Source organism: Entelurus aequoreus, linkage group LG21, assembly GCF_033978785.1.
Source record: "Entelurus aequoreus isolate RoL-2023_Sb linkage group LG21, RoL_Eaeq_v1.1, whole genome shotgun sequence".
NCBI classification, from domain to species: domain Eukaryota; kingdom Metazoa; phylum Chordata; class Actinopteri; order Syngnathiformes; family Syngnathidae; genus Entelurus; species Entelurus aequoreus.
Window position 1 is genome coordinate 2,815,918 of NC_084751.1, and position 16,375 is coordinate 2,832,292.

At 39.5% G+C, this 16,375-nt stretch overlaps 1 protein-coding gene and 1 long non-coding RNA gene across 3 annotated transcripts in view; one reads left to right on the top strand and one right to left on the bottom strand.

Moving 5' to 3' along the window:
- Positions 1–16,375, top strand: part of abl1 (c-abl oncogene 1, non-receptor tyrosine kinase) — a 76,682-nt gene that overhangs the window by 19,050 nt on the left and 41,257 nt on the right. The window lies entirely within an intron of this gene.
- Positions 7,173–12,647, bottom strand: LOC133639092 (uncharacterized). Its single transcript, XR_009823729.1, has 3 exons — positions 12,553–12,647; positions 12,274–12,461; positions 7,173–7,399 (listed from the first exon to the last, which is right to left on the bottom strand). It is a non-coding gene; the product is annotated as an uncharacterized LOC133639092 (long non-coding RNA).

Consider the following 16,375-nt stretch of genomic DNA (forward strand, 5'->3'; position numbering starts at 1 on the left):
TAATTGAATAAAACACACTTTATAACTCCAATGTGTATTTTAGGGAAATGGTTGAAACAAATGCTTTGCTTGCCCTAACCTGTATTTTTTTTCTAATAAATTCACATCATCAACATTGAAATTGCACATTTAGCATCTGTGCATAAATAAAAAATATAAAAAAATAAAAAAACACCACACAGATCATGGCCCCCACTCATCACCGCTTTCGTGTGTGTTCTATTGGAGTGGCCGTGCATATTTAACATGTTGGTGTGGTCAGAATTTCATCAATGTTTATGAGTTACACTCAAACAATTAATCGAAGCAACAGAATATAGTCTTATTTACGTGGCTCACCTTCGGCGGCGTCTTTTCCTCGTCATCTTTGTTGTAGCGGTGTAGCGTGCAAGGACGGGAGTGGAAGAAGTGTCAAAAAATGGACCTACCGTATTTTCCGCACCATAAGCCGCACCTAAAAAACAACATTTTTCTCAAAAGCTGACAGTGCGGATAATAACCCGGTGCGCCTTATATATGGATTAATATTAATATTTATTTTCATAAAGTTTAGGTCTCGCAACTACGGTAAACAGCCGCCATCTTTTTTCCCCGTAGAAGAGGAAGCGCTTCTTCTTCTACTTTAAGCAACCGCCCCCATAGAAGAGGAAGCGCTTCTTCTTCTACTGTAAGCAACCGCCAAGGTGAGCAAGCCCCCGCCCCCGTAGAAGAAGAAGCGCGCGGATATTACGTTTCATTTCATTTGTGTGTTTCTGTAAAGACCACAAAATGTCTCCTACCAAGAGACACACGTACAAGGTTCCACTGACTTTTGATATTCATGTGAACCGCACTGTGGATACAACGGGAGCACGTACGGTGAATATTCGCACCACAGGGAATGAGAAGTCGTCCTTCACAGTGGTTCTAGCTTGCCATGCTAACGGCCAGAAACTTCCACCCATGGTGATATTCAAAAGGAAGACCTTGCCAAAAGAGAACTTTCCAGCCGGCGTCATCATAAAAGCTAACTCGAAGGGATGGATGGATGAAGAAAAGATGGGTGAAGAGACCGGGTGACTTTTTTCACGCAGCTCGGTCCCTGTTGATCTATGACTGCATGCGCGTCCACATCACAGATGGTGTCAAAAAACAAGTGAAGCACACCGAAGAAGAATAATTTGAGGGATTTGTGGATGAGTAATAACTTCAGAAAGTGAGCTTTAAATGTTTATTTTGTGTGTTGTGTGACACTAACGTATGAGCAACGATGAGTTATTGATGTTGCTATTGCTCTGCACTATTTTGAGTGTTACTATTTTTGTGATTGCACATTCGCACATTACATTTTGGGAGTGAACAGAGTTGTTAGAACGCTGGTTTGTAATATATCATTAAAGTTTGACTGACCTATCTGACTGTTTTTTTGACATTCCCTTTAGCGTAGCGTAGGTGCGGCTAATAACACGGGGCGGCTAATAGGTAAACAAAGTTTACGGTAACTGTTTTAATGACATTCAGACTTTACTTAAATCAACAACGGAGCAGCAACTTCTCATCCGTGGCTCACTAGTGCAACAACAACGCCGGAAATGTGTCCCGTGAAAAACCGTCCGACCGGAACTTTCTAATAACTAAAGTTCCCTGGGTGAATAATGTAAACTCATTACACCGGTATGTTTTAGTGCTTTCATGGCGAGTTTACTGACCGATACGAGTTAGAACTTTTCGCTACTTTGTATTAGAAATGGCAACAGCGGAGGATGAATGTCCCATAACAAGAAGATAGAGAAAAAGAAGAAGCTTATCGACTACGGTGTCGTCACGGACTACAAAGGCGGACGCGCGCAAAATTTAAGGATTTATGCAGATCCCAAAGACAGATCAGCAGGTAACAGAAGGTAAGAAAAGTTACTTTTTCATGATATTGTGAAACAAAACGCCAGATAATATGTCTTACCTTATACACACACCAAAATAATACTTGTATGTTGAAGCACAGTACAATCCATCAAGCGGTGCGGCGTCATAGCTTACCAAAGTCGTACTAAAACATTTTGATAGATTTTTGAGCACCGTGTGTAATGTTCTATATTTTAAATCGAATGTATACAATTTTGGTGTTATTTACTTGAGTCATATTGCAGTCTACACATACCTCTTATATGCGACTGCCATCATATTGCAGTCTACACGTATCTCTTATGTGTGACTGCCATCTACTCGTCGCACTTATCATTTCACCATGTACCAAATAAAATAGCTTTGAGGTCAGTAAGCACAACCAAAATAATTCCGTACATTAGGCGCACCGGGTTATAAGGCGCACTGTCGAGTTTTGAGAAAATGAAAGGATTTTAAGTGCACCTTAGTCTGAAAAATTTGGTAAATACACTTGGGGGGGGGGAAAGGAGATACAGTGTTTATTTGAGTGGACATTAAAGTTATTTGGAGTTAATTTTAAGACATGAGTTGACCTTGCAGAAATGGCCAATATTGCAGAATAGTTGACAAAGAAACAATAAATGATCCCTGGTCGTTTAAGGAAAGGATGCATGCCAAGCGTCCCGCTAACTGATAAGTTTACCAAATGTGTGTGTAGAGCTGTGATTGCCTTGGCAGACAATACTTTCCACTGCCTCTTGCATAAGGCAGACGTAGAGCCGCGGTGGGGGGGTGGACGCAGCACAGGGAAGGTCAGAAAAATAGAGCGAGCGCGTTTGCCGGTAAATGGATCGAACTTGGCAATGGGTGGGTGACAGTTGCTCCTATTGGTTTTCCCCTCACGATGAGCAGGTTGGCTCGTCCGAGGGGATGTGAGTCACACAGTGCACGAGGAGGGTAGTGTCAACACATAATTTTACGTCTTTGTATATTTTTTTCATTTTATTTCATCCCCTCCTCCTGCCCCTAGTGCTCGAGTCAAGCATACCAAGTGCCGACACCGTGCGGCTTCTCCACAGGCAGGTTCAAACCTCATGCCTGCCGCTGGCTGGAAAGCGAGGCGGGAGGCAAGCAAGGACCTGTCTTGTGCTGCCATCTTGTCGGCGTGCTTGATTTCAGATTGCACGGCCGCCGCGTGTAGCCGAGTACACTCTGGCGTGGTACATTGAATGTGAGCCCAGTACTCTTGCATTACTCTGTGTTGTTGACTTTCAACACAATTCGTCAGAATGTTACCATGCATTGATTAAAGGCCTACTGAAACCCACTATTACCGACCACACAGTCTGATAGTTTATATATCAATGATGAAATCTTAACATTGAAACACATGCCAATACGGCCGGGTTAACTTATAAAGTGCAATTTGAAATTTCCCGCTAAACTTCCGGTTGGAAACGTCTATGTATGATGCGTATGCGCGTGACGTCACGACGGCAACGGATGTATTTGTGTCACCAATGTGTCACCATACAAACTGCTCTGTTTTCATCGAACAATTCCACAGTATTCTGGACATCTGTGTTGGTGAATCTTTTGCAATTTGTTTAATGAACAATGGAGATTGCAAAGAAGAAAGTTGTAGGTGGGATCGGTGTATTAGCGGCTGGCTGTAGCAACACAACAAGGAGTTGTCCGTACTCACTTGGATAGCAGACGCGCTAGCCGATGCTAGCCGCCAACCGCACGGATGATCGGGTGAAGTCCTTCGTTGCCCCGTCGATCGCTGGAACGCAGGTGAGCACGGGTGTTGATGAGCAGATGAGGGCTGGCTGGCGTAGGTGGAGCGCTAATGTTTTTATCATAGCTCTGTGAGGTCCGGTTGCTAAGTTAGCTTCAGCGTCGTTAGCAACAGCATTGTTAAGCTTTGCCAGGCTGAGAATTATTAACCGTGTAGTTACATGTCCATGGTTTAATAGTAATGTTGATCTTCTGTCTATCCTTCCAGTCAGGGATTTATTTATTTTGTTTCTATCTGCATTGGAGCCAGATGCTATCACGTTAGCTCAGTAGCTAAAGAGCTTCGCTGATGTATTGTCGTGGAGATAAAAGTCACTGTGAATGTCCATTTCGCGTTCTCGACTCTCATTTTCAAGAGGATATAGTATCCGAGGTGGTTTAAAATACAAATCCGTGATCCACAATAGAAAAAGGAGAGTGTGTTGAATCCAATGAGACCTTGTACCTGAGTTACGGTCAGAGCGAAAAAAGATACACCCTGCACCGCCTCTCTAGTTCTTCACTCTAACGTTCCTCATCCACGAATCTTTCATCCTCGCTCAAATTAATGGGGTAATCGTCGCTTTCTCGGTCCGAATCTCTCTCGCTCTATTGTAAACAACGGGGAATTGTGAGGAATCCTACCTCCTGTGACGTCACGCTACTTCCGGTATAGGCAAGGCTTTTTTTTATCAGCGACCAAAAGTTGCAAACTTTATCGTCGTTGTTCTATACTAAATCCTTTCAGCAAAAATATGGCAATATCGCGAAATGATCAAGTATGACACATAGAATGGATCTGCTATTCCCGTTTAAATAAAAAAAATTCATTTCAGTAGGCTTTTAACGTGGACCCCAACTTAACCCTTGTGTGGTGTTTGGGTCTGTGGGACCCGTTTTCATTTTTTATTAAAAGAAAAATGATACAATTACCTATTTTTTCAAACTGAGACTCACTGACTTTGGCTCATTTTCTGTGAAGGACATATATCAGAATACATATTTAATGACCACACACCATACACCCCCCCTACACATTTCTATTACATGTAAGATGTGGGAATTGATGTTCTGTGTAACACACACACACACACACACACACACACACACACACACACACACACACACACACACACACACACACACACACACACGCACACATGCACACACACACAGCAGGCCTAGACAGGAGGAGGACAGAGTGTAGGTACACAGAACATTAGAGGGTCAAATGTGCGAGAAAATGAGAGCAGACAGTGTTGACAAACAATGTTGTAACCTTGTGTGGGAACCGCAGGTGCAGAAACACAAAAGAATAATCTCTGTGGGATGCAGAAACTGGCATAGAAATTTTCCCTGCAATGTTCATATTGTTGTTACTCAGCCAGCGTTTGTGGGTCTGATGGACCCGTTGCATTTTGGGGCTTTTAATGCCTCACAATCAAACACTTTTATGTTAAAATACTGAACAGATGTTTATTGGGATATACGGTAAACATCTGTCCGAAGCAATTATTTCCACATCAACACCGTATGAAAAAAATAGTCAACAACAGAAGGAGATAACGAGGTAACCTACCACATAGTGAAGAACATACACTATTGGATTTCCTATTATGCAGCTCATTTTTATTTGACAGTTATTGAAATATCTTGTGAGACATCATGCACAAAAGTGCACTTTATTTCTTTTAAACTATTGTAGTTGCGTTCTGTACAAAAAGTGCACTTTAATTTAGTGTTGTTTTGATATGTCATCTTAGTGACATCATGCACAAAAGTGCACTAATAGCTTGTTTTAAAATGTTTCTGACAATCTTGCGCTTTCTGTTTTGAAATGACATGAATGTTTGTGCCACTGCTTAATAACTGTTTAATAAATACACTATTGGTCAATTGACTTAGTTGTGGTTTCCCTCTCTGCATGAAAGTTTAAAATGAGCATATATTAATGCAGTATGAACAAGAATGTTTTAATGTAGACACATAGAATCATCATACTGCTGTGATTATATGCATCAAGTGTTCATTCAAGGCTAAGGCAAAATATCGAGATATATATCGTGTATCGTGACATGGCCTAAAAATATCGAGATATTAAAAAAAGGCCATATCGCCCAGCCCTAGCTCATTAGCATTAAATCTACAGACACATTTGGCAAAGGCTGCATAGGAAATCAGTTCCTTCAGTCTGGTACAGGGGTCACCAACCTTTTTGAAACCAAGAGCTACTTCTTGGGTACTGATTAATGCGAAGGGCTACCAGTTTGATACACACTTAAATAAATTGCCATAAATAGCCAATTTGCTCAATTTACCTTTAACTCTCTGTTATTATTAATAATTAATGATATTTACACTTAATTGAACGGTTTAAAAGAGGAGAAAACACAAAAAAAATTACAATTAAATTTTGAAACATAGTTTATCTTCAATTTCTACTCTTTAAAATTCAAAATTCAACCGAAAAGAAGAAGAGAAAAACTAGCAAATTGTAATCTTTTTGAAAAAATAAAAAAAATGATTTATGGAACATCATTAGTAATTTTTCCTGATTAAGATTAATTTTAGAATTTTGATGACATGTTTTAAATAGGTTAAAATCCAATCTACACTTTGTTAGAATATATAACAAATTGGACCAAGCTATATTTCTAACAAAGACAAATCATTATTTCTTCTAGATTTTCCAGAACAAAAATTTTAAAAGAAATTCAAAAGACTTAGAAATAAGATTTAAATTTGATTCAACAGATTTTCTAGATTTGCCAGAATAATTTATTTGAATTTTAACCATAATAAGTTTGAAGAAATATTTCACAAATATTCTTCGTCGAAAAAACAGAAGCTAAAATGAAGAATTAAATTAAAATGTATTTATTATTCTTTACAATAAAACAAATTAATTTACTTGAACATCGATTAAAATTGTCAGGAAAGAAGAGGAAGGAATTTAAAAGGTAAAAAGATATGTGTTTAAAAATCCTAAAATCATTTTTAAGGTTGTATTTTTTCTCTAAAATTGTCTTTCTGAAAGTTATAAGAAGCAAAGTAAAAAAATTTATGAAATTATTTAAACAAGTGAAGACCAAGTCTTTAAAATATTTTCTTGGATTTTCAAATTCTATTTGAGTTTTGTCTCTCTTAGAATTAAAAATGTCGGGCAAAGCGAGACCAGCTTACTAGTAAATAAATACAATTTAAAAAACAGAAGCAGCTCACTGGTAAGTGCTGCTATTTGAGCTATTTTTAGAACAGGCCAGCGGGCTACTCATCTGGTCCTTAAGGGCTACCTGGTGCCCGCGGGCACAGCGTTGGTGACCCCTGGTCTGGTATGTTTTGGATATGAGGAATTCTGCCCTCCAGTGGTGACACATATTAGTGCCTGTGAAAATAGGTTTGACAGTGCGACCCCCCCCCTTCCTCACTCATGTAGCCATTCGATGACATCATTAGATTTGTGCATGTGTGTTTTTCTCTCTCCTCGCATTAGCAGCAGCTGCATTCAAGTGCAGTAAGCCGATCTCTTTTAGTGTGTAACTTGCGCTTTCTTGGCAGGAACGTGTGGAATCTATACAGTCTAGACACCAAATCTCCTTCTATGATCCCCCTGGGTCCTGAAGATTGTGTGTGTGTGTGTTGACACTCCTAGGCGGCCATGCAGCAGGCGCCTCGGAGTAATGCCCGTACAGGCCAGCTGTTGGGTGGTCGCTCCCGAGTGGCTCGCCCCTGTCCGTGCTCTCCATGACCGTCCACGCTAATGGACACACACACACACACACACACACACACACACACACACACACACACACACACACACACACACACACACACACACACACACATTAGCGAGTGTGTCCTCCCGTCTCATCAAGTCCACCTTGTACTGACTGGTGACCACTCAAAACAGGTGTGAATGTATAAATCATCGCGGGGCTTCTGTGTCTTCACGGTCGAACAAATGCCAGCGATGTGGCTGGTTCTTACTTTCACATGGAAAATAAGCACTCACGCTCAATTTATGGTTCTTTCTTTCCCCCATTAATAAGCATATAACGACATCACATTCTCCTCAGACGCAGACTTGATGTCATTTGAAGAATTTTAAGATATTCGGTCTTTGGAAAAAAGTTTGATACAGTGGGAACATCAATCTGTTCTGCAGTTGGATATTTTGAAATTCTCAGCCTCGGAAGAAGAATGAATGAGTTGACGTCATAATGAAATATGTATACACTGTACACAATCAAGTTACATTATTCGCTGTCATAAGTGTAAAAAAAAGTTCACCAATGCATTTAGAGTGAGGGTGTATGCATAAAAACGTGACCCTCTTTAAAAAAAAAAAAATGTACGATCATCATTCTCTATTACTATTGTGGGAAGAGATGTCCGATAATGGCTTTTTTGCCAATATCCGATATTCCGATATTGTCTAACTCTTAATTACCGATTCCGATATCAACCGATACCGATATACACTACCGTTCGAAAGTTTGGGGTCACCCAAACAATTTTGTGGAATAGCCTTCATTTCTAAGAACAAGAATAGACTGTCGAGTTTCAGATGAAAGTTCTCTTTTTCTGGCCATTTTGAGCGTTTAATTGACCCCACAAATGTGATGCTCCAGAAACTCAATCTGCTCAAAGGAAGGTCAGTTTTGTAGCTTCTGTAACGAGCTAAACTGTTTTCAGATGTGTGAACATGATTGCACAAGGGTTTTCTAATCATCAATTAGCCTTCTGAGCCAATGAGCAAACACATTTTACCATTAGAACACTGGAGTGATAGTTGCTGGAAATGGGCCTCTATACACCTATGTAGATATTGCACCAAAAACCAGACATTTGCAGCTAGAATAGTCATTTACCACATTAGCAATGTATAGAGTGTATTTCTTTAAAGTTAAGACTAGTTTAAAGTTATCTTCATTGAAAAGTACAGTGCTTTTCCTTCAAAAATAAGGACATTTCAATGTGACCCCAAACTTTTGAACGGTAGTGTATACAGTCGTGGAATTAACACATTATTATGCCTAATTTGGTTGTGATGCCCCGCTGGATGCATTAAACAACGTAACAAGGTTTTCCAAAATAAATCAACTCAAGTTATGGAAAAAAATGCCAACATGGCACTGCCATATTTATTATTGAAGTCACAAAGTGAATTTTTTTTTTTAACATGCCTCAAAACAGCAGCTTGGAATTTGGGACATGCTCTCCCTGAGAGAGCATGAGGAGGTTGAGGTGGGCGGGGTTGAGGTGGGGGGCGGGTAGGGGATAGCGGGGGGTGTATATTGTAGCATCCCGGAAGAGTTGGTGCTGCAAGGGGTTCTGGGTATTTGTTCTGTTGTGTTTATGTTGTGTTACGGTGCGGATGTTCTCCCGAAATGTGTTTGTCATTCTTGTTTGGTGTGGGTTCACAGGGTGGTGCATATTTTTAACAGTGTTAAAGTTTTTTATACGGTCACCCTCAGTGTGACCTGTATGGCTGTTGACCAAGTATGCTTTGCATTCACTTGTGTGTGTGAAAAGCCGTAGATATTATGTGATTGGGCCGGCACGCAAAGGCATTGCCTTTAAGGTTCATTGGCGCTCTGTACTTCTCCCTACGTCCGTGTACACAGCGGCGTTTTAAAAAGCCATCAATTTACGATACCGATAATTTTGAAACCGATACCGATAATTTCCGATATTACATTTTTAAGGCATTTATCGGCCGATAATATCGGCAGTCCAATATTATTGGACATCCCTAATTGTGGGTGTAACGATTTGTAGACAGATGTCGATATTCAAATTTGCCGACATAGTCGTGACGTCACCCCTCGTGTCTTTCTGGAGGACGCGGGTGAAAATATGTAACGTGTGGGAATATTTCTTCCTATTCTTGTTAAAATGATGACTACCTTGCTCATTTTGCCAAGCATATCTTATTTTCATGACACTATATCTGTGATGCGGTCACATTAAAAGTGGAGGAATGTCGGCCTTTTTAACTCGGTCAAATTGTTCGCTTAAACTTACAATTGTCTCATAAGTGTAACAAGTGTGAGACGAAGTTGCGTGAAAAATGTATTTTACTATCATTTTAGTCAATGTCCGCAAGCTAAACTTTGTCTAATTCAATCCAATGTGTATTTAATGGTTTCTTTAAAAAGTATTAAAAAAAAATCAGGAAAATCGTAAATCTTGTGAAAAAAATCGGATAATTTATTTTTAGGCCATATCACCCAAGGCTACCGATCATATACAGTATATTAACTGTACATTTGTCAATGTATTTGTGGTGAGTGCTATTGACAGTTTAACAATATCAACACAATAATTAAACTAGTTCCTTACATCCTATTCTCTTTTATTACATACAAGTGTTTGATCAAAACAAAGTCAACACAACAATGCTGACACACCAACAGCTGTCGTTATAGTAACCTTTATCTTATTAATCTACTTGTTTATCCATCCATCCATTTTCTACCGCTTGTCCCGTTCGGGGTTGCGGGGGTATTTCCTGCTAATATCTGGTTACTTTCTGCTGTAGTGTGGTTCCATCTACACTTCTTAAAATTGACTAAGCACTTTGTGGAGGGGGGCGTGGCCTGCGGGCCTGCAGCGAAGCGGGGTGTGCCAGGACCGGCCTCGAAGTCAGCTGGGCCTTGATATCTAATCACCTGTCGCTCTGCATAAGCAGCAACCGGGAGGAGAAACGTTGTTGGAGCTGGTGGAGAGCGAGAGCGTGCCTATGAGAGACATAAAGACAATTGCTGGAAAGCAACCTGAGGACAATAGATACAAATAAAAACTGTATTATAACCATGAGAAGGGCTCGCATGGCAATGCTTGGTGGTATGGAGGACCCACGGGAAGGCAACTTTCACAATTTGGTGCCCAGTGTGGACAACAACGTTTCTCCTCCCGGTTGGTGCTTATACAGAGTGACAGGTGATTAGATAACAAGGCCCAGTTGGGCCATCTATGCACCTGTCGCTGACTTCGAGGCCGGTCCTGGCACACCCCGCTTCGCTGCAGGCCCGCAGGCCACGCCCCCCTCCACATACTTATATCTTGGTGTCTCTTCAAGGTAGGTTAGCTTAGCTATTAGTATGCCTGCTTTTTGCTTTCTCTCGGTTTGTAACATGTTCAGCCTCGTCCTCCGGTGATAATGGATACCTGATAGTGATACTTAAAGAAACGCAGTTTATTTGCTGCAATGGAGGTGATAATTTTCAACTTAGGGGAGCGGCTCCACACCGTGTACTGTAAGATGCACAGGTCTGCCCTCTTGGTTTCCCGGTGCCATTATTGGGGGATTTGGGCCATTTCCAGTTTGCCTTAGTCTTCTGTGTAATGTTCTGATGCAGGCTGGGTTTAGTTTTGTCTGTTGAATATGTCGTTGACCAAATATAAACAAGCTGCAGGCCTTAAAGGTCCTCTGCCATAGATTATGTCATATTGTTCCACTTTTGGCCACAAACTGGCTGAGGCTCAGAGTTGCGTATTGAGAGGATATGGACAACTAAACGAGAGGCGCCATGTTTGGCACCAAGGACGTGGGCGGCTGTGCCCGGAAGCCTGCAATTGAGTCATTCTGATGTAAATTTTCCTGATGAAATAAACCAAAATAATAGGTCTAAATATACTCCAGCTTGTAATCTTACAATAAAACATGCTTGTATATCCTCAAAGTAGTATATATAATAATAATTTTGGGGCAATGTACGTCAGAAAATACGCTGACTGAAGACTGAAGAATCCTCCATCAAGTCTTTTATTGGGCGCCAAACAATCATCCATGCCACACCCACTTCAAGTCCACAATTATGGTGATAAATATCAAATTATACATCAAATTTTGACTTTTGTGTGAAGTATGTCAACTGTGGTGGCTGCCTACATGGTTTGTGCTTTTACTTTTTTTGAATATGTTTCATAGGTTTTGCTGTGGCGAGTCATGGCTTCCTGATTTCTTTATCATATTAACTTGAATACTGCAACATTTATTAGTTTAGTTTGGATCATTAGTGAAACATGCAGAAAAGGTGCAATTCTGAAGCTAAGTTTTGTCAGGCAAAGTGTTTTAATTCACTGTTACTGAGAGTGCGATGTACCACGTTTCCCATGTTATATTGGTATCGGGGCCTACATACACGTGTCGTGCATGGAGTGAAATAGATTGGACATTATAGATGTCAACTTGGTCAGCATTCTTCTAATTATAGTGAAACTTTTTCAAAACCGGTTACAGATTAGAAAACCTCCTTCTGGTTGCATGGAGATGGCTTTAAAACATTTTAAAAAATGTATTCTTATTAAAAATATATACAGTACAGGCCAAAAGTTTGGACACACCTTCTCCTCATTTAATGTGTTTTCTTTATTTTCATGACTATTTACATTGTAGATTGTCACTGAAGGCATCAAAACTATGAATGAACACATGTAGAGTTATGTACTTAACCAAAAAAGGTGAAATAACTGAAAGCTGTTACGTTCCCCGGGGGAAGGAGACAACACAACGACAGGAATAAGTGCAACAGGTTTATTGAACTTAATGATGTGTTGGGATGTGTATGCTACTAAGAGTGTATGGGGCAAGACGATGTGAGGAATTGACAATGTAAATGTTACCAGAGGGTGTTGTTCGTGCGTGTTGGATGAATTGTCCAAACGTCCAGTGAGGCAAGGCGAGCGGTCGTGGGCTGGAGAGAGGCGTCGAGGTCTGTGTCCAAGCGGGGATCGAGGGAAGCAGTCCAAAATCCGGAGTGAAGTCCAATGGAGCGAGGCGCACAGCTCGATCAATGGAGACTGAAGGAATACTGCGGGGAACACAGAGGACATGTAAGACACGGGCAGAGGGAAAACACAGAGAGCAGGTACGAGGAGGGAAGCCAGAGACGGGATGCTCACTACTAAGAGTTAACTACGTTCTGGCACTGGACCTTCGGGTTCGCTGGTCTTTATGGCGTCGGCCCTCATCAGTTTCAGGTGCGCTGATTGTAGATTGCCCGCAGCGGGAAGAGCGAGCAGGGGCGTGTCCCAGGGTGCTCCTCGCGGAGCTGCCGGCGGCGCTTGCCGCGGATGAAATGCGCCGTGACAAAAACCTGTTTAATATTCTATTTTCTTCAAAATAGCCACCCTTTGCTCTGATTACTGCCTTGCACACTCTTGGCATTCTCTCGATGAGCTTCAAGCAAACCTGTGAAGTGAAAACCACTTCAGGTGACTACCTCTTGAAGCTCATCGAGAGAATGCCAAGAGTGTGCGAAAAAGTAATCAGAGCAAAGGGTGGCTAAATAAACATTGATTGATTGATTGATTGATACTTTGAAGAAACTAGAATACAAAACATGTTTTCAGTTATTTCACCTTTTTTGGTTAAGTACATAACTCTACATGTGTTCATTCATAGTTTTGATGCCTTCAGTGACAATAGTCATGAAAATAAAAAAAACTCATTGAATGAGGTGTGTCCAAACGTTTGGCCTGTACTATATAGATGTAAATATATATATATATATACATATATATATATATATATATATATATATATATATATATATATATATATATATATATATATATATATATATATATATATATATATATATATATATATATATATATATATATATATGTATGTATATATATGTATATATATATACATATATATATATATATATATATATATATATGTATATATATATATGTATGTATATATATGTATATATATATATATATATATATATATATATATATATATATATATATATATATATATATATATATATATATATATTCCATTTAGATGTATTTAAAAAAAAACAAAAAACATCAATTTAGAATACATATGAATAAACACAATTCGGATGTGAATCGTTTGTTTGTGCACCCCTACTCTGCAGTGCATTACAGTTTGTATGAATTGCTTCAAGATGGCATTTATCAGCAATCAATTCTTAAATGCCAGTTATTATGCTATTATTAAGATGTTTTTCCAAAGAAATGCGGTCAAATTCCAAAATGTATGACTCCATTCTCCCCCATACGCGCACGAGAGGAGGTTTAACACGCTTACACAATCATAACATTCCCTTTTCTTTGAAAAGTTCACATGTTTTTTGTTGCGCGTCAGGGAATGAGAGATGTGTTAATATGTTGCTGGACCTGCTTGAACAGCCCGTGTGCACCCAGGGAACAAAAACAAAACAAGCTTGTTTTAATATGGACCGTTAAATAGCCCATACCATGAATGGTCGCCTTCTATTAGTCGGCCCTGTGATTGATGACAGAAGGAAACAGCAAGTCGCTGTGTCCTTGTTATTGTAAGACTTGTTGTTGTTATAAAAAGACGTCAAAGTGTGCTCTGCTTTCCCCCGTGATTCATTTGCATGTTGCACCAGAGGTGTGTTGAGCAATATTGTCTTCTCTGCTTGAAAGGAGGCTAAAACACATGGAACAAAAAGCAGCCCCACTTCTCCCATTCATTTGATTTTGTCCCATTCAAGCCGTTTAATATAATTCGATTTTATTTGACTTTTTTTCTTTCTCAAACCAGACCAGTGGTTACATGACGTGCATTGTTTAACTCACAACAATGCGAGCTGGGAAGGAATGTTGTTATTGTTGTTGGTTTCACGCAAACTATTTCGCTGAGCCAGTGAGTCTTGCCATAATGTTTGTTTCCATCTTGTGCACTTTTGTTTGTGACCGTAGAATTCTTAGTTAGTTGGATAGTCCCCCGTATATTAATTCCTTGTTTTCTTATTGTGTGGCATATCCTCATACGCTAACATGTGGTTTGCACATTTGCAAGCCGAACCAGAGGCGTACAAACACTGCAAATGCAGCTCTGTTGAAGGTTTACTGAGCATAGTCAAGAGGTTATGATGTAGTTTTTCAGAGAGTATTGCACTTTTCTCCACTGCTATGTGTTTTGTTTCTGGTAAAAACAATGGAATAGAAAATATGCGCTTTTGTGCCAACGTTATGAGTCAATTGGGTCATGAAACTTGATTACAACTTTCGACACGCTTTATGCAGTCAACATGATTTTAGGCCTCGTTTTTTTAGGTCTCAGAAAAGTGAGCTAAGTTTTAGATTTTTCTCGCCTTATGATACAATCTAAAAGGTTACAGGGCTGGACGCCTGCAGTTTGATCTCCACTGGCATCTGCATATCTGCATTAGTCCACCACAGACTGATGCTAAAGGACTTAACTTTTTTGTTCCTAAGTGTCCATTTTCCCTGTGGACGTCTCACTCGAGTGGGGAATTATGTGCAACTCAAAACCTCTTAACCTCAACTGACTGCAAGCCTCAGACTCTCTGACTACATTCTTCAGATGACCATAAGTACAGACCCACACAGCAAATAAATACATGTACCTGTGTTTGTTTCTGATATTTCACTACAGTCTTTGATTTATTATATTAGCAGAGCACAGAATCCTCAGTAATTACAAGGCTTGCTCAACTTCAGCGCGATCAATCTTCCTCTCTGACAGACCGGATTCATGCCAAGTCCGTTGTATGCTTCCAACACTGTGAGACAGTGTAATTGCGTATTAATGTTTGTCAGTCCATTGGGTAGAATTGTGTTGTGTTTTTTTTGGTACCCGCAGCTAAATATTTGTTAATACGAGGGCTAGACTGACAACATTCTTGAGAAACATTCAATCGACTAATCAAATGATGACTTTTATATCATAGCTTTCTCAATAGTCAGTATTTGTTTTAAACTGTTTCAGGAACACTTGTATAAAGCCTATATTATTAGGTGAACTATTTTATGTTTTTAAGTTGTACAGAATAAGTGATTAGCAGTATGGTAATTGCCTACTGTCTTTACCCTCAACACCGATTTGGTCCATTGACTTCCATTTGGGGATCGCCTAAAATGTATATTGTCATATCAATTGCAGCTACTTGTGATAACGACATATATCACAATATATTATTTGGTATGTAAATGATACAACCATTTCAAAATGGGTCACAAAAGCACATAATTTGACTGGTGACATATTGTGTCATTTCCAGTTGAGTTATTTGCTAAAATTATTATTAATCTAATTGATAATCTACCGTAAATATCTGGTGATTATTCTGTTGTAACATGTTTCTATCGTTACTTCTGTTCAAATTTAGTAAGCACATATTATTCTCTATTTTGGATACATTAAATTAGGGCTGGTCTGATGATACGGTATGAATATATATTGCGATAGACACATGATAGATATCAATATAAAATGCATGCGATAAAATATTTGATATATATTTATATTTTTTGGTCGGAATAAACCAGAAATTATGAAGCAAGATTCGTTTCATGAAGCCACTCACGCTTGCGGATCGCGCTAACAGCCAATCAGTCAACAGTATTCACTGAGCAATGAGAGGGACACACTAACAGCCAATCACGTAACAGTATCAACTATACCTTTCCTGGCTACCAGACACCCTCCCCACTGATAAATAGGGCCCTTGGTAAATTGGAAATTGTTTACTGTATTTATTGGCAGGCTTTTATATAAGTCATAAAACGTATCATTAATCAATATCGATACATATATCGTGATATAGTTTTCGGCCATATCACCCAGCCCTACTTTACATTAGTTTTGGGTGATACCACAAATTTGGTTATCCAATACCAAGTAGTTTCAGGGGCAGTATTAGTCATACCAATGCTGATTTTGATAATTAAAATTTTCAAGATCATCGAATGA